At 38.8% G+C, this 8,012-nt stretch overlaps 1 long non-coding RNA gene across 2 annotated transcripts; it reads left to right on the forward strand.

The window, feature by feature from the left end:
* The first annotated feature begins 5,442 nt into the window (after window positions 1-5,442).
* Window positions 5,443-6,937, forward strand: LOC147525332 (uncharacterized). Of its 2 annotated transcripts, none has more exons than XR_015198002.1 (3): window positions 5,443-5,557; window positions 5,642-5,742; window positions 6,844-6,937. It is a non-coding gene; the product is annotated as an uncharacterized LOC147525332 (long non-coding RNA). The 2 variants fall into 2 exon arrangements; XR_015197994.1 differs by lacking the exon at window positions 6,844-6,937 and adding an exon at window positions 6,466-6,571.
* The last annotated feature ends 1,075 nt before the right edge of the window (window positions 6,938-8,012 follow it).

An 8,012-nucleotide genomic window follows, 5' to 3' on the forward strand; every position in this document is an offset into this window, starting at 1 on the left:
TACACACGTCGTCCCCAGACTCAAAAACACATGGAACCCATACAAGAAAATGAAAAACAAACTCCCTAACAAGTTTCTCATCAATCCCAATAACATGTCTAGTCTTCCCATTCTCCCCTTTGGGAGTAACGAGTTGTTTCTGCTCACGCCCTTTTTTATCGAAAGTAGGCTTATCCGGTTGAAACCCCAACCCTTCCTTATTCCCTCTCCTAACATACTGCACCACTTGCACATCCTCTTTGGCATTTTTCCCAATCCCTTGTCCTTCTTTCCATCCATAACATTTCAATATCATTACACCAAACCCCTCCACGGGTACAAAAGGGGACCATCTTCTTCCACTTTTTCTCTCCAAGAAACGGACCCATCATCCCACGAACAACAACAACAACAACAACAATTCGTGACAGAATTCGACCCATCCAAACCCTCAACACTCATTAATAATAACACACATGTCATCCCCAGACTCAAAAACACATGGCACCCATACAAGAAAATAAAAAACATAGACACCCCCCTTCAAAACATCCAAGACCCCAATCCCACTTTCGAACTAGAAACCCCTACCTTAAACATGGACACTGACCCTTTCATGTCTTTTTTTTTGCAGGCAAAATGTGAATATATTAATATAAATATAAGGTTACATGATGAGACATCGTTAACATGTTACAGGATAGGTTCCCACGTACCACTATGCAAAAGTAATGAGCATACTCTAGCTAAATCTAAAGTACACCTGGTTAGGACTCTCGATTTTGGGTACAAAAGATGGCCGTGATGCACTCCATTCCGATGCATCTATATCCAAAGTCGCCCGATGCTTTGCTGCCGAGTCAGCACTAAAGTTAGCTTCTATCCAACTGTGTGTTATCCTGTAGGATATCAAGTTTTGAGTGGCTCTTTCCCATCTAGTTTTTAGTTTCCATGAAATGTGACCATTTGCGAAAGAATGAGCAACCGATTGGGAGTCAGTTTCTATCCATATTATCCTCCAGCCATGAGCAATTTCTCTCTTTGTTGCTAATACAATCACAATGCCATCTGCCTCATAATTGGTGACCACCCCGAGACCTTGTGCCAGAATTCCAAGTAAATTAGATTGGTAATCTCTGAATGTTAAACCAACGCTTCCTCTTCCCGGATTTCCAAGTGAACATCCATCACAGTTGATTTTAATCTCTCCTTGTTCAGGTGGGTACCAGTTGACTTGCTAGATTGCACTGAGCAGCTTTGGCTTGCATTCGATATCCAAAGAGTGCAGAATAGCAAGTTCGGCAGCAGTGTTGTACATGTGACTCTTAGACAGACGCCCAGTAACCTTCCTTACCTGGTTCCTTATGTGTCTAGAGTTGAAGCTTGAGTCATTGTATCTTTGAGAATTTCTCATCTTCCAAATGGCTACTAGCATACTTAGAACTGCAGAAGTCCACAACTCTCTGATCAAAGGACTTGCAAGTCGTTTTGCTTTGATAAGTCCCTTTATGTTTACCTCTCCTGTTGCTAATTGCGGATTCAAATGAAATATTTGAAGAATCCATTCCCAAGGTGCTTGAGAGGTGGGACACCTCCATAAGAAATGCTCGTAACTCTCCTCCTCTTCTTTGCATCCATCACATCTGGAAAAAATCAGAATGGATTTACGCTTCACCTTATCATCCGTCGGAATGATTCTTTGCAAGATTTTCCATGCAATTCCAGCTGTCCTGGGGTGCACGTAGCTGTTCTAGATGATTGTTCCCCACCAGACAACAGCCCCTTTCTCTCTGATAGTTTTGAAGGCAGATGACACCGAGAATTTCCCTTCCTTATCCGGTTTCCAAATTCTTCTATCCTCAATTTCGGTACTTGGAGGCAGCAGAGAGTTTAGATCCATTTCTAGAAAAGCGTAGACATTGATCAAACTATCGGGAAAGCTCTATTGGTTGTTCACAATCAGGTCTCGAACTTATGAAGAATGATTACTCCAGTCAAAGTGCGGATGCAGGGCCATTGCCGAGTTTGGGCCAGCCCAATCATCTCTCCAAATGTCTAGAGAGCTACCTGAGCCAATAGACCAGCCTATATGCCCTTCCATTTCTTCCAAAGCCCAATTCAGCCCTTTCCAAATGGATGAGCATTTGTGACTAGCCAACCACCTTTCGTGTTTCAATTTGTATTTTTGCACCATATACTGTGACCACTGGTTGTCCGTCGTTATCATTTGCCATGCCAGTTTCATGAGCAGTGCAAGGTTCAACTCCTTCAGGGGTCTAAGGCCTAGACCCACTTCTGCCTTTGGCTTGCACACTTTCGCCCATTTTAGCGTGATAGTCTTTCTTACTGCTGGGTTTCCAAACCAGATGAAGTTTCTGATGGCTTTTTCCCCTTCCTTTATGTTTTGTCTCGGCCATTTGTAGATTCCTATGTTGTACACTGGCATGATGTTCAGTATAGTCTGTGCAAGGACCACTCTCCCCTGAAATAAAAGTAACTTTCCTGCCCATCCACTTGCTCTCTTTTTTATCTTGTCAACTAGAATTTGCATGCTGGATTGTGTGACACGACCTTTGAATAGGGGCCCCCAGGTATACTTCAGGCAAAGAGCCTTCCTTCATGTCAAAAATTGCTTCCACCTTTTTTCTTTTGGTGTCTATCATGCTTCCGAGGAACAACTTACTTTTTTCCCTGTTAATGAGTTGTCCAGCCGCTAGTTGGTAGTCATTTAGGCAATTTCTCAAGTATCTGAGGCCTTTTAAACTTCCATTTGCAAATAGGATGATGTCGTCCGCAAACAGAAGGTGTGATGGAGAGTATGTATTCCCAACAAAAGCCATAGGGATGGTTTTGCCTTAAGTTTGCAGTCTCACTACGCTTCTGCCAAGAGCATCCTCCGCAATAGCAAAAAGAAGCGGAGATAGTGGATCCCCTTGCCGAAGTCCTCTGCCGGTGCCAAAAAACCCACACGATCCACCATTTATCATAATAGAAATCTTTGCGTTGCTGAGAATGTTCTTGATCATTTCACGGAACTTTGGGCTGAATCTAAATCTCTCTAGCACCATAAAAAGGAAATCCCAGCTTAGTGAATCAAATGCTTGAGAGATGTCCAATTTGATGACTGCATTTTCACCCCATCTTTTTATATGCATATCATTAATGAGTTCTGAGGCCATTGCAATTGTCGTACTTCCTGTTCTCCCCTTCAAAAAACTATGTTGCTCACAACAAATGATGTTCATGACAATAGAGGTTAGCCGGTTAGCCAAAATTTTAGTAACAATCTTAAAAAGGAAGTTACTTAAACAGAGTGGCCTGTACTGACCAATTTCCCGAGCATTCTTGCATTTCAGAATCAGTACCAGAAAATTTTCATTCATTCCTTGCGGGATGATGTGATCAGTGAAGAATGAACTAATGGCTCGACAAACATCAGTGCTCACAATGCTCCAACATTTCTAGAAGAACAAGCCCTGAAAGCCATCAGGTCCTGGGGAGCTTTGTGGATCCATACCCATGACTGTGTCTGTTATTTCTCTCCCGCTAGGTATAGCTATGAGCATGTCATTTTGTTGTTCTATAACCGCATGTGGGATGAGGTTCAGAAGCTCCTGGTTCCGCAGCACCGGGATGGCCTCAAACTTGACTTTGTAGGCTTGCACCATGTACTCCTTGATAAGACCTTGGTCATGCAATATATTTCCTTCAACTATCTTGATCTCCTCAATAAAATATTTGGACTACCGAATTTGTGCTTTAGCCTGGAAATAAGCAGAGTTTCTATCCCCTTCTAGCTCCTCTTTGATGCATGCTCTTTGTTTCCACATAGTGGCTTCCGTGTGCATGAGGTTTGAGATGAGTTTCTCCGTTTCCATTTCTTGTAAGTGCAGTTGGACATCAAAGGACTCCTACTCTTGCTGTTTTTGGATGTCTTTGAAGGATTTGTTTGCCTGAGCAATTTTATCTCTAGTGCCCCAGTATGTATTTTTGTGCCAGGCCTTTAGAGTACTCTTGAGTCTTTTGAGCTTGCGCATGACAAGACGAATAGGACCATCACACATTGGCTCACTCCAACTTAACTTTACCATATTCATGAACTGATTGTGCTTGAGCCAAATCTTTCTAAACCGGAACGAAACATTTTCAGGCCTAGTGTTTTTGTTACACCATCCCATTACTGGTGAGTGGTCAGAGAACTTTTGTTGCAATATCTTGCATCTCCAGTTAGGATTCTCTAGCAGCCAGCTATTGTTAACGAATTGGCCGTGTCCAAAAGAGCATTATTGTTTATGAAATCCACGAACTCATTCATTGCTCTTTGGTTCATATACCTTCCACCTTTCTTCTCAGTTCTTGTGGTAATGGAGTTGAAGTCGCCAATTACAACCCAAGAAGTGTTTAGTGCACCAAAAACCCCAAGTTCTTCCCATAAGGCTCTTCTTTGTATGTAGAAGCATTTGGCATGTACAAAAGATATGAAATGCTGATTCATATTTACAGTTATATGCTGATCATTAATGACAACCGCATTCACCGCCATGCCATTCTTCCAAAAAACCCAGATATTTCCTATTTTGCTATCTGAGTGATTATGCACAAAATTATTGATGTAGCCCCTGTTAATCAGCCATGAACGAGTAACAGTGGGAGCTATGAGAGGCTCCGCCAAACCGATCAAGTCTAGCTTGTACTTCTGTATGATGTATTCTAAATATAACTTAGGAGATGTTCTTCTGATTCCATGAACATTCCAGAATAGGACGTTCGTCATTGATTATGTTGAGTTATTTTTCCTCGCCCTTGTGGATGGAGGAGAATACTCCTGCAACATCCATTTCGGCTTATTCTTTTTCTTTACTATCGTCTGACATGGTTCTTCATCGGCCTCTTCATTCTCATCATCCGCTAAATCAGCCCAATTAACTGATCTCAGCAGAGTATTAGCCTCATATATTAATTTGGACCTGTTTTCGTCACCCAAGGATGTAGGCTCAACATGTCCTGTCGATGTCGATGAATATGAGTCTATTCCTCTGCTATTCGAACCCTCTTCTGCATTGCTCTCATTCTGCAAAGATGGTGAGTTAACAGCTCTTTGATTCAGTTCAGCGCCCCATTTGACAACCTGATCCTCTGTAAAAGAATTTGCCTCAACAGTCTCTTCATGCACTACCACTACACCATAACAAGGATTTTCTAACAATTGCAATTTCACGTTTGTAACACATATACATCCGTTAGTAAATTAATAACGGTTAGTATTCCGTTACAAAGTTATTTAACCGTTACTGAATTACCGGGATTATTTTGTGACGTTTATCCAGATATTAACTAACGGATAGTCAACTGTGACCAATGCTAAAATGAAATAGAGAAAGTGAGACCAATTAACCAAAAAAAAAACAAAAGAAAAAGGCTAAAGTTTAAGCGGGGATTATTTCACCTCGTGCTTATCAGGTGAAGTGGTCAACATAGCCATGAGTCAGAGTATGAAAAGAGTGAGCAAAAGGGGGAGAAGGGGTGAAGTGTTGGCGCTGCTGGTTCTTGCTGCCGCCTCTACCAAGAGCCAGATAAGGTATTTCTTCTTCCTTTTCGTCTCTATCTTTCTCAATTTTAATTCATTACTGATGATAATTTGTTTATTGGTCAACCTTCTAAGGGTTTTCAAGTTAGTTGCTTTGGTACCCAAAGGACAAACCTTTCTTCATTATTCCAACGCAAAATCTCCCGATCTAGAGAAGAAAGCTTACTTTAAGTAAGGTAACAAGTAATTTGGGTTTTCAATTTTTTTGAAAATTGGGTTTTCACTAAAGCGTAAAAAGTGTTATCTCTGTTCATTTTCATTAGTTATTTGTTGTGGTTGTTTAACTTAAATTTCAGTTATTTATTATAAATTGTGACATTGTTAACCTCGAAATTTTGTTACTTTTTTTACTTACTTGTTACCTATATTGATTAGTTTGTTTGATTACTTATTGAAAGATTGAAGCTTAGTTAGTTTATACTATGATGTTTGATGTTTTTCTTGAATTTGATGCTTTTGGGAGAAATTAGTTTAATTTTGAGGTTAATTTCACTGAATTTAGCTCGTGGTCATGCAGTTTTCGCGATTTTAGAATTGAAAAAATTATCAACAAAACACGAAAGTGACTAAAACTAGAATGCAATCTCGATATTGTGTTATCATTGTTTTACGTGTCTTAGTTTCCATATTATATGGTCGTCAACTCATCATAGCTAATAAGTAACACGCAACAAGTAATTATAAATTACTAACCCAGGGCTTAAACTTTTAAACAAGTAATTACAAAATAAAAGTGGGTTTTATCCAATGTTTTTGATACATGATAATGTATAAAAAAATTTAATAGAGAAATTGATCATTGTTATTGTGCTTTTCAATGTTTGATTTTCTGGTTTTAATGGTAGGATTAGTTTTCCATGAGGTGACTTGTGGTTTATTCTTCCATTCATGTTTATTAGATAATGAAGATGCTAGGTGTCCTTGGACTAAGGTCACCTGTTCAAATATTTTGGTAAGTTCGGAATAATGAACAATAGCTTACACCCCACTACACGCGGTTAGTTGATAAATTTGTTTTGGGGTATTAGTAGAAAAAATAACAATAATGAGGAAAGGGGTGCTTAGTAGGAATCAGCCCCAACTTCATTCAAGTATCTTGCCACTTTTGTTTTCCATGGTCGTGGTAGTATGAGGTAAATCTAAGCTTGGACACTTTAGACCCTATTTAAATTTAAACATGAGTGTTGCAGCCAATATAGTTTTGGAGGAATTCCATTTCTCTTCTTGGGCACCAATCAAATTATATTTATTATTATTATTTTGTTGTACATATTTAGTGGTATGGCATTTGCAAGCTTAAGTTCAGAAACTAGCTTAGGCGTTAAAGTCACGGAAGGGAATGGGAAATTGCCCAAGGTGGTTTTGAGCTTTGTTGATGGAAGGTAATTATTAACTTATTGATCTTTGGGTATTTTAATGCTTATATATGTGGGGAGGCTGATTATATATGGGTATTTTTTTATTTATTTAAAAAAAAAAGGTCTTTGGTGTTGAGTTTTGACATTTGTCTTTATATTGCATTGAATTAAGTGTTTTGCACTATACTTATCGTCCATTAAATCCCAAACTGAAGAAATGCAATTAACCCAACTAATGTCTTGGACTGAGGGATGGGGTCAATGTTTTTTGTGTCACAATGCAGTGAAATGAATCTCACCTAAGGTGGTGAGGGTTTGTATCAAGCCACACCTTTTTCAATAAATATCTAGTACTACGTACCCTGCTTGCTTAGCAAATACAGTGAGTGCTTTGAGTTGACATACGAAAACTTACTCACATTATTTTCCTTTTTATGTTGACTGATCAGGGATATCTAAAATGAACTATGCAAATGTAGATATAGCTTAGAACTTGAAATCTATCATCTTTAAAGATCAAAATGGTTCAAATTTCAGTGAGGCGAGATCTATCTGTTTTACGCGTGTTTACATCATGGAAAGTTGCAAATGGAAAGGACCTGCTTTTGTTAGATCGGATGCAATATTTGACGGAAGAAACCCATCGGGTTAACCACTTCCATTAGTTCACAATGTTCTTCTCCTTGTCCTGTCTTTTCTCGAGTTTGTTTTATTTACATTGTTTTGTTTTGGGGACACTTGTAGTCTGTATGATGTTAAATCTAACCTCGATAGAGGCTTTTCATTTATTTTTTATTTGTCTCACTTGTCACTTGTGAAACTAAATGACTTTGAAAATTTGTTAATATTGGACGGTGTAGATATTTTCCTCATCCTACTTAAGTATCATGATTGTTTTGAATCTTGGCTATATGTTTATTATATATCTTTTTATGTTTTAATCAGATGATCTTCTTGTCAAAATTTTCTATAAGCTCCACTTATCATACTAACTATATTTGAATGATAATACATTGTTTCCCATAGTTTGGACCTGGCGCAATAAAATAGGTACAGTTTATTTTCTTGTTTTACCCGTTTCCATATCT

Source organism: Coptis chinensis, chromosome 1 (genome assembly GCF_015680905.1).
Source record: "Coptis chinensis isolate HL-2020 chromosome 1, ASM1568090v1, whole genome shotgun sequence".
Lineage (NCBI taxonomy): Eukaryota > Viridiplantae > Streptophyta > Magnoliopsida > Ranunculales > Ranunculaceae > Coptis > Coptis chinensis.